Raw genomic sequence first — 7271 nt, 5'->3', positions numbered from 1 at the left:
ATTCAGGGTGAAAAGGCTAGACTTAGTTTTAGTCGAAGGAGACAGGAGCTCGATGAGAACGTGATTGCATCCCCGTTGTGGGGTGAAGTGACGAATTGCTGGGATGGTTTTATGGAGCAAAGTAAGTGTAGGTAACGTGTCAATGGAACCATAAGGGACGTAACCAGGTAGTTTGACAGAACAATTAGCCTCCTGCAAGGCGACAACCGCCGGTCTTAGGTCAAGAGTGTTCATTAATTTATTTAAGGCAGCCGCTTTTTCTTGAAGACCGCGGCAGATCCATTGAAGGATGTTCGCAATATTAGACTGGGTCCGGGCCATCTTGAAGAGATGCGGTGATGCAGTTGTCCGGAATGCGTGAGTATGGGACTATTCGGGTATGGGCTCTGATGGGGCCTGTAGAAGACCTCTCTTGACGTGTGGTTCCCAGTTCATAATTTTGATCGGTTGAATTACCGGCAGTAGTGATTTCATGTTGGAGGGAAGTGTGATCGGAACGTAGGGACCGGAATTCTTGCTGTAGCAACTGATTTTCTTGGCGGATGTTTTGGAGTTCTGGGGTGATGGAAGTCATACGACTGGCAAAATTACAAAAAAAGTCTTGGATCTGAGGTGGGGGTAAAGGTTGTGTTTTCGTCACAGGAGGAGTGGGAGGGGCGTCTGCTGTGGCAGGATTCGGTTTCTTGCGTTTTTCATTGGGTGTTGCCTGTGTTTGCTCAAGTGTATCTAAGCGAGCCTTGAGTGACGCTATTAGGGTGTTTTGTTGCTAAAGTAGTTGAGACAGATGTTTGCAATCCGCACAAGAAGTGGGGTTTTAGTGTAAGGTTGGGGGTGTTGGAGGGGCAGTTCGCGAATGAGCGGTGGGAGAGACCTGTTGGCGCCAGCTTACTTGTTTGGGCCCGTTCTGGTCTTGTGGGCACGTAGCCGACTTGCTTCGAGAGTCGTGGGGATCATGTTCAGCTGCGTTAGTTCTGGAGCTTGATCGTGATTGTCACCTTGTCTGGCTGGTGCCGCCATGGTGGGATGCCTGGAGCTGCTTTTCCTACCCCTGCTTGGCGTTGCCGACCGGTCCCTCTGCCAACGGCTTGGGGTCTGGTCTCAAGTAAACTCCGTCCGGCGCTGTTGCTGCCGCTGTCTCTGCCTGATGACATACGGCGTCAGGTATCATTCTGGGCCACCTTTGGCACCCGTTACCTGATGTCCCCCGCACAGCGTGCACTTGGCCATGCAGGGGTGGTCTGGGCCGGATCTCTTAAGCCTCACCCGTGGTAAGCTCGTGTTCTTGGCTGTGAGCAGGCAGTGCTACGCAGACCCACTTCGTAGCATGTCTTGCAGACGGCCACGGTCTTCTTGTGAAGGGTGCACCGATACACTACGTCTGGTTATATGACCCCGGCACAGAAGCGCAACCAATTGTCGTCCGACAGTTGTTGCTTCCGGTACACGGCTAGAGGTGTAGTCCTTGATTGCTGACGAAGAGTGCGATGTCAGACGTGCAATCGGCGACACGCCTCGACTATCTGCAACACTCGTTATGCGAAGACACCGTCATACAATAATGCTCAAAAGTCAAATACCACGATGCGCATCGTCCCACAAGGCTCTTCAGCTCCTCGTCTAATAAATGACTTGCTATGCCAGACGTTTCGAGCATGGATGACGACGCCGGAATATTGTTTTTGTACATACGTGGAGTACTCGACAATGGGAGCCAGAGAATGTTCATGAGAGAGGGTGTTGTTTCCAAGCTGAAGCTTCCTGCTGTTGCCGATACCAAACTTGCCATCAGTGCCTTTGGTAGAACCAGCCGCCCGAACCTTCGGTACAAAATAGCAAAGTTTGTGCTCCGCAGTGAGCCCGACAGCTTGACTGTTGACATTGAAGCTATCGTCGTGGCCTTCATATTAAAGAGATGGCTGAAGTTCCCAGCGAGAGCCGCTTTCTCCAGGCCATAGTTGGAGAAGGGAAACAATTAGCAAACGCCACTGTTTATCCCACCCTGAACTGTTCTCATTGCCTCTAACCAGCTGTGAAAGTTGACGCCGAATACATGCGAAGTGAAGTGGGACGCACAGAATTCTGCCTTGGCCGCCATCAGCACAAAGATGGGCTGGACTCTGCAGGGTCCTTCAGCTACCGGTGGATGCGCCGCCTGCAGCAACGCAAGCAGCCAAGTATGTGTTCTCCGAACAACTTCCCATGAAGCCGACGAGATTACTTCACCATTGCAAACATTTTGGGAACTCAATTCCATCGGAATTTCGGATACGCCCTCTTCCCAACATGAGGCAGATATCTTGCCGAAATTTTAAAACACAGCCACTTTCAGAAATTGGCGTCCGAATTGAGGTAGCGTTACACTGAAAATTGCCTCTTGTCGATATGGTTGACAGTCGGAAAGTAGCCCTGTCAAGGCTGTGCGGACTCGACAGGCGTTTCTCATCTAGTGACGAATCAATGAGAGCCTGTGATAAAGCCATCAGGCACCAGGAGGTGCATGGGCAGGCTCAAAAGGTTGCCTTGTGTTGTTCCTCGTACAGAGCATCTCTACTACATCCCGCACCGTGAAGCAATTCGAGGAACGTCTACGACGACAAGACTTCGCGTCGTTTTCTGCGCATCATCACACGCAGCAGGAGCCTTCTCTCTGAACGAGACACTAGAAAAGGGCCGAATCTAAATGCTGACCTCCTTAACGTGCTTATCAAGTTTCGCCTTTTTGTTATCCGAATTACAGAAGACGTGCAGAAGGCTTTTCTGCAAATCGGCATTAGCGAAGAAGACCGAGATGCTCTTCGATTCTTGTCTTTTGAATAATTACTATCAGCGGGGAAACCATTGCCAAAAATACAAGAAATGAGAATGACCCGTGTTCTGTTCGGCACCTCTGCAAGTTCGTTGCTGTTATCGGCTACCTTGAAGCACCACGTCCATCACGTCCAACCAAACTATCAAGATACCGCGACAAAGCTTAAAGCAAGCATCTACGTTGATGGTTTGGTATTCGGTGCTTTAACTCCAAACGAGGCCCTGCGACTTTACGAAGAGACAACGGTCATATTACAGCTCGCCGGAATGAAGATGCAGAAGTGGGCTACTAACTGCGAGCTGTTGAGAGATAAATTCAAACACGTGGGTGAGACTGTTCCAACTGAGATGTCTATAACAACGGTTTTTGGAATATTTTGGAACTGCAATAAAGACACAATTTCTGTTAAATTTGATTCCATAACAGAAGTCGTAAACGAAGGAGACAGCACTAAAATAACTGCGCTCCAGGTTTCATCACGTATCTTCGACCCCTTAGGATTGCTGGCACCGTTTACCACCAGAGTCAAGGTACTGTTCCAGACGATTTGGATGCACGGACTCGACTGGGAAAGTGTCCTTCTAGAAACCCTAAAGGTCGAATGGGACAAGTGGATTGCCGAACTTCAAGACATCAGGGACTACCGCATCTCAAGGAATCAGCTAGCAACCATCGGCCCACATGTTCCGCAACTTCACGTCTTAACGGACGCGAGCCCTTTGGCACACGGAGCGGTAGCATATCTCACAGTCATTGACAGTTCGGGGAAGATTGGAATTCAACAACTCGCCAAGGCGCGGGTTGCTTCGACTCACGTTGCCACGTCTGGAACTTGTGGGTACCCTCCTCTGAGCTAGGTTACTCAAGCTGCTCCTAGACGCACTGCCCTATGAAAATGTGAAATACTTCTTGTGGACAGACTCCTGAACGTGCTCAAGTTGGTTACAGTCCACACTGACCAAATGGAAGCCCTTCGTATGCAACCGTGTCATTGAAATTCAGTGCCTCACAGACCCAAGCAGTTGGAAACATTGCTCCGGGAAAACAAGTCTGGCCGACCTAGTCACCAGACGCATATCGGCACAAAACGCCTGCACAAAAAACCTATGGTAGCTGGTCTCCAAGAAGCCTGGTCTAAAAGTCATATGATTTCTGACGAGCCACCACATGTGTTATGTTAGGCAAGGACCCATGAGGAGGCAACCGTATTGGCCTGCCACTGCTCGCTCAAACAGCGTCTTTTCGAGATTCACAAACACAGCAGCTGGATCCGACTGACAAGAATTACAGCTAAGATTAAAAGAATGGTCCACAATTGTCGAGTTCACTCAAGTCAGCGAGTAATAGGCCCACTATCCGCTTTAGAGATAATAGATGTCGAATTTATATGGATCAACAGCGCTCAAGCTGACGCGTTTGGATCTGAGATGACCACTCTATCAGCGTACAAACCGCAGCACATGGCGTCCCGCATTCGTAACTTGCACCCATTCTTGGGCCATCATCGATATCTCAGGATGAAGACACGTCTTGAAGATGTGAGGGCGTCAGAAGACGTGTTGTGCCCCATCTTGCTACCTGCCGACCTACTCCTCACGTACTTCATCACCTACAGCGTGCACCGGCACCTGCTGCATTGCGGGGTCAATGACACTCTTGCGAAGTTTCGCGAGCACTTTTGGGTTATTAGGGCAGACAGTGCTTGAAAAAGTCATATCAAGGTGTAAAATGTGTGCTCGTTTTACAACGTGCATCAGCACCGATCACACCACTGCCAACTGACAGGGTGGACAGGTCTCATTCGTTCCAGGTTGTGGGTGTTGACTTCAGCGGACCTGTTTCTGTTAAAGGAAACAGTGCTGCTAAGGCATACATTGTGCTGTTTACATGTGCTGTGGTTAGGGCTTTCCACTAAGAGCTATGCTCCGATATGACTGCCGGACTATCTCTGATGGCTTTTCGTCGGTTTGTTTCACGACACGGTTTGCCGAGTGTTGCTTACTCCGACAATGCCGTAGCATTTCTGGCAGCCAGTCGGGAGTTGAAATTGGCGTACGGCCTTCTGCGCCATTTCCGAGTGCACGACTACTGCTCTACTAACCCCATTACCTGGAAATTCATTACCGAACGCGGTCCGTGGTGGGGAGGAAAGGATAATTCGATCCGTCAAAAGCTGCCTCCCAAAAACACTAGGGAAAGGCTGCTTCAATTTTTAGCAGCTCTCTACCCTACTCGCAGAAGTTGAGATCGTAATAAATTCTAGACCACTAACCTACATCTCCTATGCCGCTACTCAGGCAGTAGCGTCAGTAGCGTCATTTCCTACCTGGTAGGAGGTCCACTGCATTGCCTAGCTCCAATACTGACGAACCATCTTCGAATCGCGCTGATACCATCAAGCTGTGGAAGTGAAGGCAGCAAAAAGTAAACGACTTTTGGAAGCGCTGGTATAAAGAATACCTTTTGTCCCTTAGAAGCGCGCATATCAGAGGAGTGCAGACTGATAACCAGTTCAAGGTTGGCGAGGTAGTTGTAATCAAGGAAGACAAGTTGCCCATAACCTTTTGGAATCTCGGCAGGATAACCACGGTGAACTCATCGAGGGACAATTATGTTAGGGCATGTAGTGTTGCTTTACCAGGAGGTAGAAAAGTGACTAAACCAGTACAGCTGTGTTGCCCGTTGGAGTTGGGTGAGTGAATTTTGTCAGACGCGAAGGATGTTGTAAATTGTATTTGAACATCGCGCTGATCTCTCATGTGGTTGGAATGAGCCAAGCAAAAAAGAGGACGATGAAGAGGATCTGCACGTGCAGGACGCAGCGCGTGCTGTCGCTTTTACGTAGTCTTTGAAAAAGAGCACGACGCTCGTTCAAATGGATGCAGGGTTTTGCATCGCTTTTCTTCAGCGACTAAAAGCCAAGGCGTGGTTTTGCCACAGACCTTACATAACAGAAAGAGTGTTCAGAAATTCTAGAATGCACGCATGTACACAACAGGATGGAAGAAATTACAAGGAACAAGGGTAGCTTTCCTCTAAAGGTCGAAATGTGCATGCATCAAAGCTTGCGGCGATTGAGTTTGGAAGGTGATTCTGTTTGTTAAAGCTTTTCGGAGAGAAAGACTCAAAAGTAAATGTTTACGTCATTCTGGAATCTTAATTTGAAGTATGACTGGTAGGTTGGGATATATACGGTGGACTAAAGTGCAGTTCGTTCTTCAGAATTGGGTTAGAATGCAGGTCTTGTGGAAGATTACAGTAGAGATATTTTTTTCTGACAAAAAAAAAACTGGGCATATTCAGAGTAATGTTTCTAGATATCACACCTGACAGGCGGGAGTAGTTATCTGAGATTATATGTGCGACGCCACTTTATGCGGAATACAAGGCGTTAGAAAGATAGCCATACCCCAGGGCCCGTGCTACGCTAACATATATGGATGATTAACAGTGTTTTGTAGAGCACAAAATTTACGCCTGAAGGTGCAATAATAAACTTACGTCTTAGGTTATCAAGGGCTCGATTCGCGTGGTAATTGCGTAATTCGCCTGCGTTTCCCAAGATGTGAATTATTAAGACTCAACAAATTGTTATAGGATTTCGTTGCGTGCACTTGCCTGTGTTCGATATTGTACATGGAAATTTCAGGATGGTTGAAACAAAGGTAAAAATTGGAATATTTTTATCCAGAATGTTCGGGTGATTTCGTCAAGTAGCCCACGAGGTAATGACTTCGGTAGGGTGAGATTGTGTGAAAGACCCACCGCAGTGGCTCAGTGGATAAGGCATTCCGCTGCTGAGCACAAGGACGCGGGTTAGATTGCCGGCCTCGGAAGCCGCTTTTCTGATAGAGGCGAAAAGCGAAAACGCCAGTGTGTTCGAGATTTCGGCGCACGTTAAAGACCCCCAGGTGGTCAAAATTAATCCAGAGCCCTCCACTATGGCGCGCCTCAACGGCTATAAGCGTCGGCGCGTTAAACCCCACAATCAATATATATCGTATATGCGAGAAAACAAGAATTGATGTATTGTGAGTAATGTTAGGCGCACAGTTTTTGTAACAGTAGAGTACAAGCGGTGCTTCTGTGAAGCTTGGTTATGTTGTTTGATACCTAATGTCGTTGGTTACCTTGTTGTATGTTTAGGTTAAAAGCAAAAAATTATTTTCGCAAAAAGTGGACTTCAGGTTGTATTGAACCTTTTTATCAACCGCTATTTTATTGCCTATTACAGTTTCCGGCGAGGAGGATCAGCCTCCCTTTCTCAAAAACGTATATTTGTTTGGGGAGGGTAGTCAGAAAGAGTGCATGAAGCCGACAACTCTGCTTCCTGTAAGAAACTGACCACTGAAAATACTGTTTGTTGAAAGCGACGGAAGAGCATAAGCAATTTGAAGTTATGCTCTCACAAAGATGATTCGTCATTATGCAACACTGCCATCGAATCAAACTGAAACGAACA

This window comes from Haemaphysalis longicornis, unplaced genomic scaffold (assembly GCF_048455015.1).
Source record: "Haemaphysalis longicornis isolate Haplotype H1 unplaced genomic scaffold, Haemaphysalis longicornis Haplotype H1 scaffold_4, whole genome shotgun sequence".
Taxonomy (NCBI): Eukaryota; Metazoa; Arthropoda; class Arachnida; order Ixodida; family Ixodidae; genus Haemaphysalis; species Haemaphysalis longicornis.
Note: the sequence above shows the minus strand (reverse complement) of the source record.